The sequence below is a fragment of the Equus caballus genome, chromosome 16 (genome assembly GCF_041296265.1).
Source record: "Equus caballus isolate H_3958 breed thoroughbred chromosome 16, TB-T2T, whole genome shotgun sequence".
In the NCBI taxonomy this organism is placed as follows: Eukaryota; Metazoa; Chordata; class Mammalia; order Perissodactyla; family Equidae; genus Equus; species Equus caballus.
In genome coordinates, this window is record NC_091699.1 from 41915008 (window position 1) to 41937361 (window position 22354).

Here is a 22354-nt window from a genome sequence, read left to right on the forward strand (position 1 = left end):
ATTCATACTCTAGAATGGAAGCTATCAAGTTTTGATTTAACACAGGATGGCCCAACTGCATTATATTCAAATAAGTCTATGCTTGATAGTCTAGCGGTTAAGATTCAGCACTCCCACCGCTGGGGCTTGGGTCTGCTTCTCAGTCAAGGAATCACATCATGCATCTACTGGTTGTCACACCGTGGCTGCTGCGTGTTGCTGTTATGCTGAAAGCTTTGCCACCGGTGTTTCAAATATTCAGCAGGGTCACCCTTGGTGGACAGGTTTCAGCGGAGCTTCCACACTAGACAGACTAGGAAGAAGGACGTGGACACCCATTTTCGAAAAAATTGGGCACGAAAACAGCAGTGAAGCATTGTCTGATATAGCACCAAAAATGAGAGGATGACACAAAAAAGACCAGGCAGGGTTTCACTCTGCTGTACACAGGGTCACTAGGAGTTGGAATCGACTCAACAGCACTAACAACAAAACAATATGCTGTATGGAACACAGCATACATTATACGTATGAATTCTAGCTCTATCACCTTCTAACTTACTGTGTGACCTATACCATGTTACTTAACCTCTCGAAGCATCTCTTTAGTTTTAAAGCGCTATTTATAAATCCCTATTTATAAATTGGGGATAATACCAGTACCTACCTCAGAGTGTTTGCTGTAAAAGTTAAATTATGTTAAGCACGTAAAGTATTTAGCACATTATTTGTACATAGTAACTGCTAAACAAATGGAAGATATTATGACTAAATTCACAGAATATGCATAAATATGTAATCACTTTGACTTTCTTCAGTCAGGGAACCAGTGCAAGACTTTATTGGTTAAGGTACTTAAAAATAAGTCCTTTGCCAATTAATTATTTAAACAGTAAACAGCTGATAGAGATATAAATAGATCAGTAACAGCTGAACTCTTACACACACAGGTGTTAAAAATAGTATGCTGTTGCCCCCATTACACGTGAATATTACCATAAATAACCACAACCTGTACACAGAAGAAAAGCAACTAAGCCTTTGTCTCACAGCATAGACTGAAAACCTTTTATGAAAAATATGAAAAACATATCACAATATGGGTCAGCAAATTCCCTAATCAAAGTTAAATCAAAAGGAAATTATACTCTCAGGCATGTGTAAATATACTTAGAATATATTATATAGATTAGCAATCTACAGCTCATTTAACAGTGTGACCCAGTTTATGAATAAATTAAGCCAAGTGATATTTAGCAAATGTCATAATTCTAAACCAGAGCACTACTGTACTCCTGCCCCTGAGTGACAGAGCTGGAAACCCAGTAAAATCATGGAATAATGCAAACAGACGGTTATAACTCACTCATTTCAAAACTTAAAATGCTACTTGGGACACCCTATAAACTATTAAGGTGGGAGTAGAAGTTTTCCCATTATACCTTCCTATATTATTTCAATTTTCTGTTTAAAAAAAAGAGAGAGACGTTGAGAAGAGGTGAATAAGCACCTAACTCTAAAACTTGAGAAACCTAAAAGCTCAAAAGATGAGCAATGAACGAAGTGGTCAATATCAACTTGGCAAAGATTAAGACTAGTGACACTTGGCTCCAGCAAGAACGTAGAGAAACGGCACTCTCATATACTGGGCATCAGAATGCAAACTGCTACAACTTTTTTGGAAAATGATTCAGCAATGCCTTTTAAAATTTTAAATGCTTATAATACTCTGAGTAATTCCATATCTAGGAATCTAACCTATAGAAACAATAAAATACACACAAGTACAATGGCAAATGCATAAGCATGTCCACTGAAGGAAGGTTAATAGAAGTTTAAAACTGGAAACAACTAAAGCCCACCCAAACTGTATTATGCTCATTAGATGAAATATCAGACATTACAATCACAATATAACAATCATAAAAAATAATGAGATAGAGTTTTAATTTCAGCACTGAAATTAAAATATATCAAGATATACAGTGATACTTTTTACAAAAAGAATGATATATGCTAACACACCATTAGACAAAAGTCTGAAAGAAAGTATACAAACTGTTCACAGCGTTTATCTCCACAAAAAGAAATCTTAAAGAGTTAAACTTTAAAATTAAGAAAGATATAAAACTTTATTCAATAAGCCTAACAAATCTCCAATTCTGGGTTATGATTATTTAGTGAAAGAGAATGGAAGGAAAATAAAAAGAAGAAAACAAAACAAAACAAAACAGGGAAACAAATATAACTACACAATGAGGGAAAACCACATAAAAACAGAATTTGCCAGAAAGAAAAGAGGTAAACATCAAGGAAGATCAAAGAGGAAAGTTCAATAAATTCAAAAGGGTTAGTAAACTAGTCATCACTTGGCACAACTGAAGAGCAGACTTCAGGAGTAAAATCACTACTTTTGACATATACTTAAGAGTTTTCACAGTTCACTTCGTCTTTGTTCTTTCAGATTACAGGAATCAATTCTGAATGAAATAGTTTCTGCAACCCACGAGAGACCATCACCTGGGGGTAATTCAAACCAAAGGACCTGGTATAACTATGGTCTTCAGGATCTCTGCCCTTCAAATAAAACAATGCTGTAAAACTGGAAAAGCATTATATTAACCTTTTACACGACACAGCACACACTGAAAATGATAATATTTGTAATACCACAAGATTTCCTGACCGACTGGATGTACAATATGAAAGAAAGGAGTCAAGAAGGATACCAAATTTTTTTACCCAATCAATCTTCCAAGGATGTAGCTGCCTCTACGTGACCTGGGAGGGCTGAAGATGGGAAGTCTTTTTTATGGAGGTTGGGGGAGGTGTTAGGAGTTCAGCTTTGGACATATTAAATTTGAGGTGTCTGTTAGATATCAGTTGGAAATGTCAGAAAGACAACTGGATATGAGTCTACAGTTCAGGAAAGAAGTCTGGGCTTGAGATAAAAATTTGGTTGTCATCAGCATATACAAAGAATTTAAAGTCCAGAGACAGGATGAAATCACCATGGTAGTTAGTATAGACAGACAAGAAGAGTAAGGACAGAACCTGGGAGCATCCAAGGTTTACACGTCAGCGAGATGAAGACCAAGCAAAGGAAATTGGCCAGTGAAATATGAGGAGAATCAAGGGAAAGTGGTATGTCCTAGAAGCCAAGTGAATGATGTTTCCCAAGAACAAGGGAGAGATCAACTATGTCAAATGATGCTGAAAGATCAAGTAAGGTAAGAAATAAGAACTTGCCACTGGAAAAGCAAACTGAAAGCCACTGAAGACCTGGACAAGACCCGTGTGGATGTAGCAGAGAATGAAAGCCTGACCAGAATGATTTAAGAGAAAATGGACAGAGGAGTGGGTCAGCATAAAGATGGAGTGAGCTGTTTCTTTAGTCTCTCCCCACTGGGTTACAACCAAACGGACATTCAATAACCAAGAGAGGATTCCCTACAAAGCACACTAGGACGGCTGAGAGATCCACACAGCTATACAGCTAAAGGAGGAGGTACTGGATCCCCAGGAATCAGTGAAAGGAGGTGAGAAGATCCCCTCTACCTCCTCAGAGGCAACAATCTTGCTCTCCGGTCCTCACACAGCAGCCAGCATATGACTGTGACATGAGGCAGGGGAGCAGGCAGGCTTGTGGGCAAACACTTTTGCTTTCGGCACTGCAGCCCAGCCCAAGGGAATGCTCCACATCAAGTGGTGTGGTTCAGCCACAACATGGGTGCCCCCACCAAGCACTGCAGCCCAAGCAAACTACCAGTGAGCACAGAGCAGGCCCCAAGAGCATGAGAAAGAAAATGCAGCTCCCTCCCCATCTAGCAAACCAGGTTGGCCTGTCCCCAGCCAAGGCAGTGGATCCACACCAGAGCACCTGCACAAGTGTGTGTGACCTGCAAAGCAGCTGTGGTCAGGGCAAATGCAGAGGAGCTGATGGCAGAGCAGCCCTATAGGCACAGCAGCCAGCAGATGTGGCAGGTTGAGAAAATACAGCTCCTGGCCCCCAAGTGGTTGGAGGTGGAACCTGTGATCTGGTACTACTACTATGAGCCAGAAAAGAATCACTTCAAACACCATGAAGAACTATGTTAACACTCTAGAGCAGAAGGAAAATGACAAGTCTCCAGAAACCAATCCTGAAGACATAGGTATTTACAATGTAAATGACAGAGAATTCAAAATAGTTATTATAAGGAAACTTAATGAGTTACAAGAAAACAGAAAGTTCAATGAATTCAGGAATAAAATTACTGAGAAGGAATTCTTCACAAAAGAGATTGAATCTCTAAAGAAAAGAACCAAACAAATTCTGAAGATGAAGAAAACAATGAATGAGATTAAAAAAACAATCTAGAAACCCTAAAAAACAGAGCTGACAGAATTAGTAATTTAGAGAACAGAAATATAGAAATGCTTCAGGTGGAGGAGGGGAGAGAACTAAGACTTAAAAAAAATGAAGAAATTCTTTGAGAAATATTCAACTCAATTAGGAAATACAACATAAGGATTATGGATATTCCAGAGGGAGAAGAGAGGGAGAAAAGGAGCAGAGAGCTTGTTCAAAGAAATAATAGCTGAGAACTTCCCAAACCTGGGGAAGAAACTGGACTTACAAGTATATAAAGAAAATAGAACTCCTAACTACATCAATGCAAAAAGACCTTCTCAAAGTCATATGACAAGAACTGGCAAAAGTCAATGACAAACAAAAAATATTAAGGATAGCAAGGCAGAAGAGAATAATCCACAAAGGAACCCCTATCAGGCTTTCGGTGGATTTCTTGGCAGAAACTTTGCAGACTAGGAGAGACTGGAGTAATATATTCCAAACACTGAAAGAAAAACTTTCACCCAAGAATACTCTATCCAGTGAAACTATTCTTCAGATGTGATGGAGAAATAAAAACTTTCCCAGATAAACAAAAGCAGAGGGAGTTCATCACCACTAGACCTCCCTTACAAGAAATGATGAATACCTGAAACAAAAATGCAAAGGTTTACAAAGTTTTGAGCAAGGAGATAAAGAGAGAGACAAAACCAGAAAATTGCAGCTCTCTCTCAGAACAGGTTAGCAAACAATTATAACATAAAAAATAAAGGGAAGCAAGCATCAAAAATAACTATAAACCCTTTATTTTAATCACAAACTCACAAAACAGAATAATTTGTGACAACAATAACTTAGGGAAGAGTAAAGGGATGGAACCTGCTTATGCTAGTTAACAGGCTACCAGAAAATGGACTATCTGATCTATGAGATCTTTTATACATACCTCATGGTAACCACTAAACAAAAAGTCAAAGCAGAGACACAAATCATAAATAAAGAGAAAACTGAGAAAAACATCACAGAAAACCACCAAACTGAAATGGCAGTCAGAAATATAGGGAAGAGAAAAACTGGAAATATAGAACTAGAAAGCAAGAGACAAAATGGCAGTATTAAGCCCTCATATATCAATAATCACACTAAATGTAAATACACTGAATTCTCCAATCAAAAGACACAGAGCAGGTGGATGGATTTTTTAAAAAAGACCTAACAATATGCTACCTCCAGGAAACACATCTCAGATACAAGGACAAACACAGGCTCAGAGTGAAGCGATGGAAGACGATACTCCATGCAAATGGTAAGTAAAAAAAGCAGGTGTAGCCATACTTATATCAGACAAAGCAGACTTCAAGCTAAAAGAGGCAGTGAGAAACAAAGAGGGACAGTATATAATGATAAAAGGGACAAAACACCAAGAGGACATCACACTTCTGAACATATATGCACCTAACACAGAAGCACCAAAGTAAATAAAACAACTATTAACAGACTTAAAGGGAGAAATTAACAGCAACACAATAATAGTAGGGACCGCTACACCTCACTTACATCAAAGGATACATCATCCAGACAGAAAGTCAACAAGGAAATAGCAGACTTAAATGAAAAAGTAGACCAGATGGAGTTATTTGATATATATAGAACATTCCATCCAAAACCAGGAGAACACACATTCTTCTCAAGTCCACAAGGAACACTCAAAGATAGACCATATGTTGGGAAACAAGGCAAGCATCAATAAATTTAAGAAGACTGAAATCATACCAAGCATATTTTCGAACCACAATGCAATGAAACTAGAAATCAATGGAAATAAAAAGGCAGGGAAAGTCACAAATATGTGGAAACTAAACAATATGCTACTGAACAACCAATGCATCAATGAAGAAATCAAAGGAGAAGTCAAAAAATACCTGAAGACAATGTGGGTCTGGCCCAGTGGCATAGTGGTTAAGTTCATACACCCCACTCCAGGGGCCCAGGGTTCATGGGCTTGGATCTGGGGCATAGACCTAGACACTGCTCATCAAGCCATGCTGTGGCAGTGTTGCAAATACAAAACAGAGGAAGACTGGCACAGATGTTTAGCTCAGCAACAATCTTCCTCAAGTTAAAAGAGGTAGATCGGCAACAGATGTTGGCTCAGGGCCAACCTTCCTCACCCCCCCCCCCCCCCCAAAAAAAAATACCTGGAGACAAATGAAAATGAAAAAACATCATACCAACTCTTATGGGATGCAACAAAAGCAGTTCTAAGAGGGAAATGCATAGCACTATAGGTCCACCTAAATGAACAAATCTCAAATAAGGAATCTTTTTTTTTTATTTAATTGGCACTTGAGCTAACATCTGTTGCCAATCTTCTTTCTTCTTCTTCTTCTTCTTCTTCTCCTTCTCCCCAAAGCCCCCAAGTACATAGCTGTATGTTCCAATTGTGAGTGCCTCTGGATGTGCTATGTGGGACGCCACCTTGGCATGGCCTGATGAGCAGTGCCATGTCCACACCCAAGATCCGAACCGGTGCAACCCAGGGCTGCCGAAGCAGGGGACATGAACTTAACCACTTGGCCACAGGGCCAGCCTCTCAAATAAGGAATCTTAAACTACACCTAACTAGAAAAAGAAGAACAAACAAAGTCCAAAGTCAGCAGAAGTAGGGAAATAATAAAAATTAGAGCAGAAATAAATGAAATAGAGACCAAAAGAACAGTCAAAAGGATAAATGAAACTAAAAGCTGGTTCTTTGAGAAGTTTAACAAAATCAACAAACCCTTGGCCAGACTAAGAAAAAAAGAGAGAAGGCTCAAATAAATAAAATTAGAAATGAAAGAGGAAAAATTATAACAGGAGTCACAGAAATACAAAAGATTATAAGAGAATACTATGAAAAACTATATGCCAACAAACTGGATAACCCACAAGAAATGGATAAATTCTTAGACTCATACAGCCTCCCAAAATTGAATCAAGAAGAAACAGAGAATCTGAATAAACCAATAACAAGTAAACAGATTGAAACAGTAATCAAAAACCTCCCAAAAAAACAAAAGTCCAGGACCAGATCACTTCTCTGGAGAATTCTACCAAACATTCAAAGAAGATTTAATATCTATCCTTCTCAAACTATTTCAAAAAACTGAAGGGAGAAGACTTCCTTACTCATTCTATGAAGCCAACATCACCCCGATATCAAAACTAGACATGGACAACACAGAGGGAAAATTACAGGCTAATATCACTGATGAACTGAGAAGCAAAAGTCTGCAACAAAATATTGGCAAACCGAACGCAGTAATACATTGAAAGGATCATACACCATGATCATGGGGGATTTATACCAGGGATGCAGGGATGGTTCAACATCCACAAATCAGATACACCACATTAACAAATGGAGGAATAAAAATCACATAATCATTTCAATAGATGCAGAGAAAGCATTTGAAAATATCCAACACTGATTTATGATAAACAAAAAAACCTCAATAAAATGGGTATAGAAGGAAAGTACCTCAACATAATAAAGGCCATATACAACAAACCCACAGGCAACATCATATTCAAAGGGGAAAAACTAAGTCATACATCTGAGAACAGGAACAAGAGAAGGGTGCCCACTCTTGCCACTCCTATTCAACATAGTACTAGAGGTTTTGGCCAATCAATCAGGCAAGAAAGAGAAATAAAAGGTATAGTATTCGGCAATGAAGAAGTGAAACTACCACAGTTTGCAGATGACATGATCCTATATACAGAAAACCCTAAGGAATCCACCAGAAAACTATTAAAAATAATCAATAACTATAGCAAAATGGCAGGGTACAAAGTCAACTTAGAAAAATCAGTTGGATTTCTATACAATAATAACCAATTAGCAGAAAGAGAAGTCAAGAATTCAATCCCATTTAGAGCAACAAAAAGAATTAAATATCTAGGGATAAATTTAGCCAGGAGGTGAAAGACCTATACAATGAAAACTATAAGACATTATTGAAAGAAAGTGAAGATGACATAAAGAAATGGAAAGATATTCCATGCTCATGGATTGGAAGAACAAACATAGTTAAAATGTCCATATTACCTAAAGCAATCTACAGATTCCATGCAATCCAAATCAGAACCCAATGACATTCTTCACAGAAACAGAACAAAGAATCCTAAAATTTAATGGAACAACAAAAGACCCCAAATAGCTAAAGCAATCCTAAAAAAAGAACAAAGCTGGAGGCTTCACAATCCCTGACTTCAAAATGTACTACAAAGCTATAGTAATCAAAACAGCGTGGGACTGGCACAAAAACAGACACACTGATCAGTGGAACACAAATTAAATAAAACCACGCATGTATGGACAACTAATCTTTGACAAACGAGCCAAGAACATACAATGGAGAATGGAAAGTCTCTTCAATAAACGGTGTTGGGAAGATTGGACAGCCACAGGCAAAAGAATGAAAGTAGACCATTCTCTTACACCATACCCAACAATTAACTCAAAAGGCATTAAAGACTTGAATGTAAGACCTGAAACCATAAAACTCCTAGATGAAAATACAGGGAGTACATTCTTTGACATGGGTCTTAGCAGCATCTTTTCAAATACCATGTCTACTCAAGGATGGGAAACAAACGAAAAAATAAACAAGTGGGATTACATCAGACTACGGAGCTTCTGCTCCATGTACGAAGGAAACCATGAACAAAATGAAAACACAACCCACCAACTGGGAGAAAATATTTGCAAATCACACATCCGAAAAGGGGTTAATCTCCAAAATATATAAAGAACTCATACAATATAACTCAACAACAAAAAAACAAACAACCTCATCAAAAAATGGGCAGAGGATATGAACATTTTTCTATACATACAGATGGCCAAGAGGCACATGAAAAGATGTTCAACATCACTAATTATCAGGGAAACGCAAATCAAAACTACAGTGAGACATCACCTTACACCTGTTACAGGGGCCATAATTACCAAGACAAAAAATAACAAATGTTGGAGAGGATGTGGAAAAAGAGGAACCCTCATACACTGCTGGTGGGAATGCAAAGTGGTGCAGCCGCTATGGAAACTAGTATGGAGATTTCTCAAAAAGTTAAAAATAGAAATACCGTATGACCCAGCTATTCCACTACTGGATATTTATCCAAAGAACTTGAAATCAACAATTCAGAGACTTATGCAACCCTATGTTCACTGAGGCATTATTCAGAATAGCCAATCCATGGAAGCAATCCAAGTGCCCAGTGACTGATGAACGAATCAAGAAGATGTGTTATACGTGTGTGTGTGTGTGTGTGTGTGTGCATGCGTATACACACAGAATTGAATACTGCTCAGCCACAAAAAAAAGACAAAATCGTCCCATTTGTAATAAGATGGATGGACCTGGAGGGTATTACGTTAAGTGAAATAAGCCAGGCAGAGAAAGACAAACACAACATGATTTCACTCATATGTGGAAGATAAACAAACACATGGATAAAGAGAACAGATTAGTGATAACCAGAGGGGAAAGGGTGGGGGTAGGGTGGGCAAAAGGGGTAAAAGGGCACATATATATGGTGACGGATGAAAATTACACTATTGGTGGTGAGCACAATGCAGTCTATACAGAAACTGATAACTAATGTACACCTGAAATTACACAACATTATAAACCATTATGACCTCAATTAAATAATGGAAAAAATAAGAAAATTTAAAACAAGAAAATGGACAGAGAAAATGAGAAACCACACATGTAGACAAATCTTTTAAGGAGTTTTGCTCTAAAGGGAAGCAAAGAAATGAGCAAGCACAGCAAAGGAAACCATCAACAAAATGAAAAGGCAACCTACTAAATGGAAGAAAATATTTGCAAATCATTTATCTAATAAGGGGTTAATATCCACAATATATAAAGATCTCATACAGCTCAACAGGAAAAAAAGGAAAGTATTCGATTAAAAAATAGGCAAAGGGGAGCCAGCACCGTGGCCAAGTGGTTAAGTTCATGCGTTTCGCTTTGGCAGCCCAGGCTTTCACCAGTTTGGATCCTGGGTGTGGACATGGCACCACCCATCAGGCCATGCTGAGGCGGCATCCCACATAGCACAGTCAGAAACACCTACAACTAGAATATACAACCATGTACTGGGGGGCTTTGGGGAGATGAAGAAGGGGAAAAAAAAAAAGGAAGATTAGCAACAAATGTTAGCTCAGGTGCCAATCTTAAAAAAAAAAAAGGCGGGCTGGCCCAGCGGCGCAGCGGTTAAGTTCCCACATTCCGCTTCTCGGCAGCCCGGGGTTCGCCGGTTCGGATCCTGGGTGCGGACATGGTACCGCCTGGCACGCCATGCTGTGGTAGGCGTCCCACATATAAAGTAGAGGAAGATGGGCACGGATGTTAGCTCAGGGCCAGGCTTCCTCAGCAAAAAAGAGGACTGGCAGTAGTTAGCTCAGGGCTAATCCTCCTCCTCCAAAAAAAAAAAAAAAAAAGGCAAAGGATCTGAATAGATATTTTTCCACAGAAGACATACAGATATACAGATAGCCACAAGTACGTGAAAAGATGCTCAACATCATTAATCATCAGAAGAATGCAAATCAGAGCCACAATGAGATATCACCTCACTCCTGTTAGAATGTCTATTATCAAAAAGATAAGAAATAACCAGTGCTGAAGAGGATGTGGAAGAAAGGCAACCCTTGTGCACTGTTGGTGGGAATGTAAATTGGTGCAACCATTATGAAAAACAGTATGGAGGTTCCTCAAAAAACTAAAAATAGAACTACCATATGATCCAGCAATTCCACTTCTGGGTATTAATCCAAAGAAAATGAAAATACTAACATGGAAACACTAACACTCCCATGTTAACTGCAGCATTATTTACAATAGACGAGATAAGGAAACAACCTAAATGTCCATCAACAAATTAAAGGATAAATAAAATGTGGTGTATATATAGAGATACACAATGGAATATTATTCAGCCATTAAAAAGAACAAAATCCTGACATTTGTGACAACATGGATGAGCCTTGAGGGCATTATGCTAAGTGAAGTAAGTCAGACAAAGACAAACACCATATGCTCTCCCTTATATGTGGACTCTAGAAAATATATATACATTACAAAAAAACAAACAAAACTAAGCTCATAGATACAGAGAACAGACTTGTGGTTGGCAGAGGTGCAGGGTGGGGGTTAGAGGGGATTAGGTGAATGGAGTAAAAAATACAAACTTCAAAAAAAAAAACAAACTTCCAGTTATAAAATAAATAAGTCATGGGGATATAACGTACAGCATGGCAACTATAGTTAATAATACCATATTGCATGTTTGAAAGTTGCTATGTAAGTAGATATTGAAAGTTCTCATCACAAGAGAAAAGATTGTAACTGTATGGTAATGGGCATTAACTAGACTTATTGTGGTGATCATTTTGCAATATATACAAATACTGGATCATTATGTTGTACACTTGAAACAAATATAATGTATATCAATTATACCTCAATAAAAATTTTTAATCAAAAATAAAAAAAGAAATGAGCAGTAGCTAGAAGGCAAAATGAGGTCATGATAATTTTTTTTTTTAATAAGAGAAAAATCACAGTGTTTCATATATTAACAAGAAATCCAGTAGAAGGGAGGGGCACTTGGCTCAACTCTGAGGATTCAGAAAAGGCTTGGAGAAGGAGCTGTCCCACGCTGAGTAAGAGTTAGTCATGATCAGTGGGGAGAGGACTGAAACAGCAGGAGCAAATAAAGGTAAGAAACAACATCGGGTGGTGGGAAGGCATGTGAAGTACAAGACTGAGAATGACAGGTGAGGCTGAAGAGGTAAGTAAGCAGTCACTAGGCCTTTTAAGATGTATCAAGCGGTACAATCTTTATCATATAGTTGAAAGGGGACTTGCCACTACAGGGTTTAGGCAGGAAGTAGAGATCAAACTGCCATTTCACTCAGGGGGGGAATGGCTTGAGCAGTACTATACTGAAAGCAGGGAGACCAGCTACGAGGCTACTGAAATAAACAAAAAATAAGGTCCTAAACAAGGACAATGTAAGAAGTAATGAAAGGGGCTTAGTAACAGAGCCTATGTGCTCAGCGTCGAAGGCGCAGTTTCTAGTGTGGGCTACTAGGCAGATGCTAACACGATTACCTGTATTTAGAAATACTGAGGAGGGGATAGTGAATGATTCACTTCAGTTTGGGGTACACTGCTTTTGGAGTCTCTATAGGACATGCAAGGAAGTAAACATAAGTAGAGAGTGGGTAGAAAACTCAGACCTTAGGGCTCAAGGTATCTGAAAGGCATCAGCATTTGGGTGATTATTAAAATTATTTTAATATATGAGATGATCCAAAAATAACATTTACAGAGAAAACAATGAACTTTTAGGAACACTAACATATAAGGAGAAATTAGCGGAAAAAAGGTTGAAGGAATTTCAGATAGAACAGTCAGAAAGGTGCAAGAAAAATCAGGAAAAGAAACAAACATCCAAGAGGCCAGAGAAACAGCCATGGGCTAATACCTCTACCAGTGTAAAAAGAGATTTTGTAGTGACCTGAATAAGCTGGCAGAGATCAGAGATCAAGAAAAGTCAAATCACATAACAGTCCGGACTTCGCAATTCTGTTGTATTAATTTTTCAAAAATAAGTAGAACCTACAGATCCATCTCTTCCTGAGGTCCTTAAGCAGTCAAGCCAGTCCGAGTGGAAAAGAGTAAAAGGACTAAATACGGTTGTACCACTATCTATAGTAGAAAATTATTTACAGTTTCAGTAGAAGAGTAGTATTTATGGTTGTTCTAGACAAAGAAAACTGGTAATATATTTCTTAATAAAACAAAAATTGTTGTCAATCAGAATAAAACAGGAAAGTTTTTACTTTTTATCAATCCTGACTTTTTCTTTTTAAAAGACTGGCACCTGAGCTAACAACTGTTGCCAATCTTCTTTTTTTTTCCTGCTTTTTCTCCCCAAATCCCCCCAGTACATAGTTGTATATTTTAGTTGTGAGTCCTTCTAGTTGTGGCCTATGGGACACCACCACAGCATCATCTGATGAGCGGTGCCATGTCCGCCTCCAGGATCCAAACCAGCAAAACCCTGGGGCAGGCCCCCATTGTTGACTTCTTGATTGTTACAAACTACCTCACCTATGACTTCACATAAACTCAACTAACAACGGAAAAATCACACAGCCTTATATAACAGGTATTTAAGCATGGATCAAGTAATAATAATGCTAGTAATTAGGGAGAAATATTACCAATACAACAAAAAAATTATCACAAATAGAATTTTTGATATTGGAAGTAAAAAGATAAGTTGAAAGATACAAGAAGGAAATAAATAAATCAAGGATCAATTTCCGTTTCTTGATTCTAGCTCTACTTTACCACTTTTTGGCAGACAATTTGTCAAACTAAAAAATCACTTACTTTTGGATGGCTGTACTGTACTAACTGGGAGTGACTCACAAGTGTTTGGTCCCACCCATACAGAAGAACTCCACAAAGAGCTTAAAAAAAAACCAACAGAAAACATATTTCAGATGAGTGCCTAAAGCAAAATCAGCAAAGCACAGAAAGGACATGACAGAATTATTTACGCAAAATGGGAAAGTTAATAGTATTTTCTTGGAGTGGGGTGGGGGGAACTCCCAAGGTGTGAGTCATTGGATTAAAGAACCACTGGATCCAGGATTTAGCCAGAACCGGAAATGCAGGATTTAGAACACAGCAGAGCAAACACGCAGCTCTCTAGGCCAGAAAGAAAAAAAGCCTAGTTGGGTTAGTGCCGCCAGAGTTTGGGTGAGTCACAGAGATAGAAAGGAAAGCATGACCAGCCTCAACTTTAGCACAGGAGGAAAATGTGCAGCTGTTTTCTTATCTTTTGGTTTATTCCTTCCTTTATTAATTTACTATTAAAGCACTTAATTACATTCAAGGAAGCTAAAATGAAAGTTACTGGGCCAGCGTCCCTGGCCTAGTGGTCAAGTTCTGCACCTTCTGCTTCGACAGCCTGGGTTCAGTTCCAGGGTGTGGACCTACACCACTCTTTTGTCAGTGGGCATGCTGTGGCAGCAGCTCACATACAAAATGAGAAAGACAGGCAGCAGATGTTAGCTCAGGGTGAATTTTCCTCAGCAAAAACATAAAGAGAAAAAAAGAAAGTTACCTCAGAATCCTACTACTCCAAGGATCCGGACAGGCTTGACCACATAGCTTTGCACATGGACTAGACCCACATACAAAGCTAACATCACTACCACAATCTTTCTAGCACTAGACAGTTTGATTTTACCAATTTAATATAACAGCCCATTTGTAAAATATTTATTTCTGCAGTTATTAGCAAAAGTGAATGTTTATTTACTACATATAATCATCCTGAACAAATTGACTGCTTGCTGCTTTGGCCTGTTTATCTACAACAATCTTGATGGCCTTCTTTTATATTGGAAAGGGCATTTTACGTGTTTTATATATATATTCATTTTTATGTCATAATGAATGCAAATGATGTCCCATTTCCATTTTTCTCATTTTTCATGGAACTGAAGTTTTCACTGTTTATTTAGATGCTCACTGATTTTATCTGCCTTTACTTGGTTTTCGGCTCTAGGAGTTCCTCATCTACCAATAAATGCTGAAGTGGTTTCCGTCATTACACAGTCATACGGCATATCGTAGAACTTTTCACTTGCCTGCTCCGATTGTTCCATTTTAAATCTTTCATATCATTTAATGGTGCTTCTTCACAAGTACAGTGCTGCCATTTATTCTTTAAAAGAAACATTTTTGAGGCTAAGTATTGATATGAAATTTAACGAGTTCCAAGCAATTCTAATCCTAGGTATCCACCCAAGAGAAACGATGGATCCAAAGAACTGCACATAAACTTCCTAGCAGCACTGCTCATAATAACGAAAAGTTGGAAGCAATCCAAATGTCCATCAGCCACTGAATAAATAAGATAAATCAGCAATAAAAATGAATGAACTACTGACACATTCTGCCACATAGATGAACCTCAAAAACATACTGCTAAGTGAAAGAAGCCACTCACAAATGATTGCATTGAGTATGGTTTGGTTATTTGATATTTCTAGAATATGTAAATCTATACAGACAGAAAGCAGATCAAGCGGCTGCCTAAGGCTGAGTGTGAGATCAAGGACTGAACTGAATGCAAATGGGCATAAGGGATCTTTTCGGGGTGATGGAAATGTTTTACAGCTGGATTGTGGTGATGTTTGCAAAACCAGAGATTTTCTAAAAGTCATTAACTTCAAGTAAACTCAATTTACATTTACAATGGGGGAATTTTATGGAGTGCAAAGTATAACTCAATAAAGCTATTTTTAAAAAGCCCATGAACGGAGGAAGGATAAAAAGAATACATACATATATACACACACATATTAAATGACCATGAAATATAAAAATTTAAAAGATTCAATTTGTTACTGATAAAAGTAGCAGAAAGTATTTTAAATAATAAATACTTAGTGCTTCCAAGAGTGACATAAGAGAAACATTTTCACAAGTTGGTCATGGGAGTATAAATTAGCACAACCTGGGGGCCAGCCCAGTGGCGTAGCAGTTAAGTTCACACGTTCCGATTCAGCAGCCCAGGGTTCACTGGGTCGGAGCCCAGGTGCAGACCTATGTGCCAGTTGTCAAGCCATGCTGTAGCAGGTGTCTCACATATAAAGTAGAGGAAGATGGGCACAGATGTTAGCTCTGGGCCAGTCTTCCTCAGCAAAAAGAGGAGGATTGGCGGCAGACGTTAGCTCAGGGCTAATCTTCCTCTAAATAAATAAATAAATAAATTAGCACAACCTGTCTTGAAAGTAGTCTGGGGAGGTACATCAAGGGAGCTTTCAAAATGTGCCCTTTGCAGTATGATCTTTGACACTGGTCTTAGCAGTATTTTCAAATACCATGTCTACTCAGGCAAGGGAAACAAAAGAAAAACTAAACAAATGGGACTACATGAGACTAATAAGCTTCTGCATAGCAAAGGAAACCATCAATAAAATGAAAAGACAACCCACCAACTGGGAGAAAATATTTGCAAATCATATATCCAAAAAGGGATTAACTTCCAAAATATATAAAGAATTCATACAACTCAACAACAAGAAAACAAACAACCTGATCAAAAAATTGGCAGAGGATATGAACAGACATTTTTCCAAAGAAGATACACAGGTGACCAACAGGCACATGAAAAGATGCTCAACATCACGAATCATTAGGGAAATGCAAATCAAAATTACAATGAGATGTCACCTCATGCCCGTCAGAACGGCTATAACTAACAAGACCAGAAATGACAAATGTTGGAGATGTAGAGAAAAGGGAACTCTCATATACAGCTGGTGGGAGTGCAAACTGGTGCAGCCACTATGGAAAACAGTATGGAGATTCCTCAAAAAAATTAAAAATAGAGCTACCATACAATCCAGCTATTCCACTGCTGGGTATTTATCCAAAGAATGTGAAATCAATAATTCAAAAAGATTTATACACCCCTATGTTCACTGCAGTATTATTCACAATAGCCAAGATGTAGAAACAAACCCAAGTGCCCATCAATGGATGAACAGATAAAGAAGATGTGGTATATATATACAATAGAATACTACTCAGCCATAAAAAAAGACAAAATTTTGCCATTTGCAAGAACATGGATGGACCTTGAGGATATTATGCTAAGTGAAATAAGTCAGACAGAGAAAGACAAATACTCTATGATTTCACTCATACCTGGAAGATAAACAGGGGGAGGGCGAAAGAGGTAAAGGGGCACATATGTATAGTAACAGATAAAAACTTAACTATTGGTGGTGAACACAATGCAGTCTACACAGAAACTGAAATATAATAATGTACACCTGAAATTTACACAATGTTATAAGTCAATGTGACTTCAATAAAATAATTTTTTAAATACGTCCTTTGATTCACTTCTGAGAATTCAGCCTAAAGAAGTAATAAAAAATATGACTAAAGATATAGGTATAAAGATATGCAGCAAAGCAAAATACACAATAGTTTTTAAAAATGGAAACTATGGAAATATTCAACAACGGAAGAATGCTTAAGAAAATTATAGCCCACCCACGAATATTATACACCCTTAAAAAATGTTTGTGGGTCTATGGCCCAGTGTACAGCAAGACATCATAACCACCACCACCATGGCCCGCACTCAGGAGGAAGATGTGCTAAGAGAAATATACTCATTGTTTCCCAAATGTCATGGCTAGGAGAGTGCTGGCGGCATATCACGTAACTTTGTAAATGATGCTACAGTTGAAATTAAGAAATGTGACTGACCTTCACGGGTTTGAAGAGGGCCCTCCTATCACAACAGGGAAAAGGGACTCAGTACAGGATGATAGAGACTATTAACCAATGGAATTAAACAGAAAATTCTTAGTGGTATCTATCACTTGTATAATGTCAGGAAGTCTGGGGGGTCTCGATGTCAGGATAAATAATGCAGATCATCACATCCAACTGGGGTCATGGCTTTACCTTTACTTGTGGATCTTCTATCCCATAAATTTGCAGAGTTTACAGGACCAAGAGAAAGTTGCACTAAAAGAAAAGTAGGATCTATGCACATGTACGTCAAGAACTTCTGGGGCAAAAGCATTGTCAGAGCTCATGTCCCTGTGAGAGCTGGTATTGGTCTGGCCTGTAAGTATAATGGAAAAGATCAGGTCTGTCTGACTTCATATTTGAAGCTTACAACATGGCAGCTTTGTGGAAATCACTGTTTATTTTCACCTGTGAGAATAACTGCTATGGAATGGGAGCATCTGTTGAGATAGCAGCAGCCAGCACTGATTACTACAAGAGAGGCAATTTTATTCCTGGGCTAAGGGCAGATGGAATGGATGTTCTATGTGTTCAGGAGGCAACAAAGACTGCAGCTGCTATTATATTACAGATCTGTAAAGGGGACACTACTGCAGATTTACCATTATCAAGGACACCATACGAGTGACCCTGGAGTCAATTATCATACACGAGAAGAATTCAAGAAGAAGAGCGACCTTATTATGCTTCTCAAAGATAGAATAGTACACAGCAATATTGCCAGTGTTGAAGAAGTAAAGGAAGCTGATACTGAAGAGAGGAAAGAAATTGAGAACACGGTCCAGTTTACTAGAGTTGATTCTGAACCACCTTTGGAAGAATTAAGCCATCACATCTACAGCAGCGATACACTTTTTGAAGTTTATGGTACAAATCTGTGGATCAAGTTTAACTAGATCATTTAACAGAAGACTGTAAATTTACTATTATGCCTTCAATGGAACATCCATCGTCAACTTTAAGAAACTTTGTGGTCTCAACTTTAAAAGGCATAAAACCCATAAAATACCAAAAAGTTTATGAATGTGTTACGCTGTGCTACAAAATTAAGTTTAAAAACTCGGGGGGGGGGGGCGGGGCTGGCCCCATGGCCGAGTGGTTAAGTTCATGCGCTCCACTGCAGGCGGCCCAGTGTTTCATCAGTTCGAATCCTGGGCGCGGACATGGCACTGCTCATCAAACCACACTGAGGCAGCATCCCACATGCCACAACCAGAAGGACCCACAACGAAGAATATACAACTATGTACCGGGGGCTTTGAGGAGAAAAAGGAAAAAAATAAAATCTTTAAAAAAAAAAAACTCGGGGGAAAATGAAATGAGTTCCAAAGGTCCAGCGGTACAGTAAAAAGTACGTCTTCTTCACTATGTCCCACAGTTTCCCAATTTCCCTCCACAGAAGCAAACATGTTACCAGTTTCTTCTACATTAAAAAACGAAATTTCTCTTAACTGAAACAAACCAACACACACAAAAAACTCTCAAAATGTTTAAAAGAAAAGCCTCATAAATTCTCACATTCAGAAAGTAAAACTTGGAGGGAGAAATATAAACACTATGTAATTAATGTGAAATATAAACACTATGTAATTAATGTGACCCAAGCAGAAGATACAAAATATATATATTCACTCAGGGAATTTGAAGTCATTGAGTTAAATCTCTGGGAAGATAGAATAAGATATTTGACACATAGGGTAGGAATTCTCTCATATCTATACTTATACAAACAACTCATCCTAAAATAAAATCCAATCCCTAAGGCAAGCAGAGCCCTCCTCTCTTCTGTCAATGAGTCAGAAAGCTGTCTTGATTTTTGCCCATCAAGCCAGAAGACACACCACCTCTCTCTTGTTATGGGGGTTAGTTAGGTATGTTTTATAAACAAAAGTTTTTACAATTAGAGGAAAACATCCTCTAATATCTGTTATAAGTAACAAATTGTATCCCTTAACTGTGGCAGTCAAACTCTTGCCTTTTGCTTCCTGGCAACGTCACTCGACTAATTTATTCTCTAACACAGAAATAATGACCCCCCATGGTGGGCTGCCTACTGCAGCTAAACCACACAGAGAAGAGAACTTCTGAAGATCTAAAAATAAATGTATTAAAATACAACTCTCATTCTTACCCCTAGTAGAGAAAAAATATAATTATCTTATGAGTACCATTATAAACTGAGGTATCAGAGTGACTTGCTCACAGACAAAAATTTCCAAAGCGATGGAATACCTGAGTCACTATTCACCAAAGACTTAATTATCTCATATAGTCAGTGAAAGAAAATGATATAATATTATCAAAGTCATGTATTTCTGTAGTCTTTGTTCGGGGTTCCAAAATGAATTTCAATATGGTTGCTGATTCTGAAAGTGATTTTCACACACTCAGATTTCTCTCTTAAAGCATTTAGATACATCCTTTTTCTGGGATTAAATTAAATAACATCTATGCATGAATTGATTTACACTATAGGTCATGCTCTACCAACTTCTAGCTGAGTTTACCTTATAACGTTAGCTTTTCCTAGAATGGGCTACTCAACTGAGCTATCACATTGCTTTGGGCTTTCTGCCATATCCTAAATTTAAAATTGAAACAGCACTTGAAGAAAAATAGGTACAACCTAACAGCCTATGAAACTTAATTATGGAGAGATTAAGCTGCATACATTAGCTCCAGAACAAAAAGAGTGAGGAAAAAAACCTAGAAAATCAAATATGAGATTTTTACTGCTGCAAAGGTCTACAAAATAGCCTCATCAATGAGAGATAACTTAGGGCCCCAAAGAAGCTGTCTATACAAGAACGCAAGACAAATAAACAAAACCAGGGGAAGGGGCCAGGACTCCAAAATATTATATTTCACAAATCAACAGCCTCCACAATCTCAAAAATATATAAATAGAAAATTAGCTCAACTTTCAAATGATAGACAAATTTAAGAATCACTTACTTGATTAAAAATATTATTGGCAATAAATGACTGCATTAGAAAAGATCTTATATACCAGTAAAAATAGTTAACATTTATTGAGTCCTTATTATGTGCTAGATTCTATCTTATTAAGTCCTTTATATATATTAACTCATTTAATTCTCACAACTACCCTGTGAGGTATTATTGTTATCCCCACTTTATAAATAAGAAAACTGAGGCACAGAGAGGTTAAGTTACTTGCCAGAAGTCACCAAGAGAATAAGAATCAGGATATGAACCCATGCAATGATCTCCTCAGCTGTAGTCCCTAATTCCCACTTCTGAGCCCCCAGCTCTTAATCACTCCACTATACTGCCTTTATAATTTTAGTACAACTCCTCATTTTGCAGATGAGGAAACTGTGTCCTCTGAGGAAAAGATAAAATTCATTCAAGGCTCAAAACTATTTAAAAGCAGTACTAGTACTAGGACTCAGGTTTCCTATTCACATTATGCTTTCCTATTTCACAATGGGCTTTTCCTATTTTCCGATCATTTTTCCTATTTCACAGTGGGCTGCCTCCATTTAGTCTTTTTCAAATAATTTGTTTTTCTGAGAATAATACACTTATTATTGACGTCAGGAGAGTACAATAAAGTATGGAAGAAAATTAAAATCACTCCTCTCAGCTTCCAAGGATAACTACTGTAACAGTTCAACGTATTTCTTTATATGCATTACAAGACTAACATTCCACCTCTCTGCCCTGTATTTTTAAAGAAGTTAAGAGACATACTTTATATATAGTTGTATATTTATTTTACTTTTTCATTTATATCATTATTTTCCCATGGAACTAAATATTTTTTGAAAATATGACTAAACGGTAAACGACATTTCGTAAATTCCATTAATTTATTTAACCATAGGTCTACTATCACATAAGGTAGATTTCTTGCAATTAATCTCAGCGATGAAATTGTTATACATACATTTTTTTTTTTTTTGAGGAAGATTAGCCCTGAGCTAACATCTGCTGCCAATCCTCCTCTTTTTGCTAAGGAAAACTGGCCCTGAGTTCACATCCATGCCCATCTTCCTCTATTTTAAATGAGGGACGCCTATCACAGCATGGCTTGCCAAGCGGTGCCATGCCTGCACCCAGGATCCAAACCAGCAAACCCCAGGCCACTGAAGTGGAACATGCAAACTTAACTGCTGTACCACCGGGCCAGCCCTACATACATTCTTATGCAACATCTCTGATAATTTTCCTAGATTAAGTTCCTAGAAATGACATTATTGAGTTAAAGAACATGACAATATCTAACACTTCTGTGGTGCTTACTATTGCCAAACTGTCCTAAGTGCTTCACAGATAGTATTAGCTTGTTTAATCCTTGCAACAATCCAATGAGAAAGGAAATGAATGCCCAGAGACAACAAGTGACTTGCCCAAGGTCATATAGCTAGAAAGTGGCAGAGCCAGGATAAAGACCCAGGTAGTCAGGCTCCACGATCCATGCTCTTAATCACTATGCTGGAGTGTTTTAATCCCACACTTTTCCAACCACATGATGTGAAGCCTCCTACAAGTTTACTAAAAATGTACAAAAATCATCTGAGGAAACTGTGTTTTAGTAAGCATCCCAGGAGATTCTAAAGATTGAAACACACCATCTCGATCAAAAAATTTAAAA

The 22354-nt window shown here is 37.8% G+C and overlaps 1 protein-coding gene and 1 pseudogene across 46 annotated transcripts in view; one reads left to right on the forward strand and one right to left on the reverse strand.

Moving 5' to 3' along the window:
• The window catches only part of SLMAP (sarcolemma associated protein), a 158680-nt gene that overhangs the window by 103395 nt on the left and 32931 nt on the right, over positions 1-22354 (reverse strand). The gene's annotated exons all lie outside the window — the stretch shown is intronic.
• LOC102148930 (pyruvate dehydrogenase E1 component subunit alpha, somatic form, mitochondrial pseudogene) lies at positions 17877-18629 on the forward strand (annotated as a pseudogene).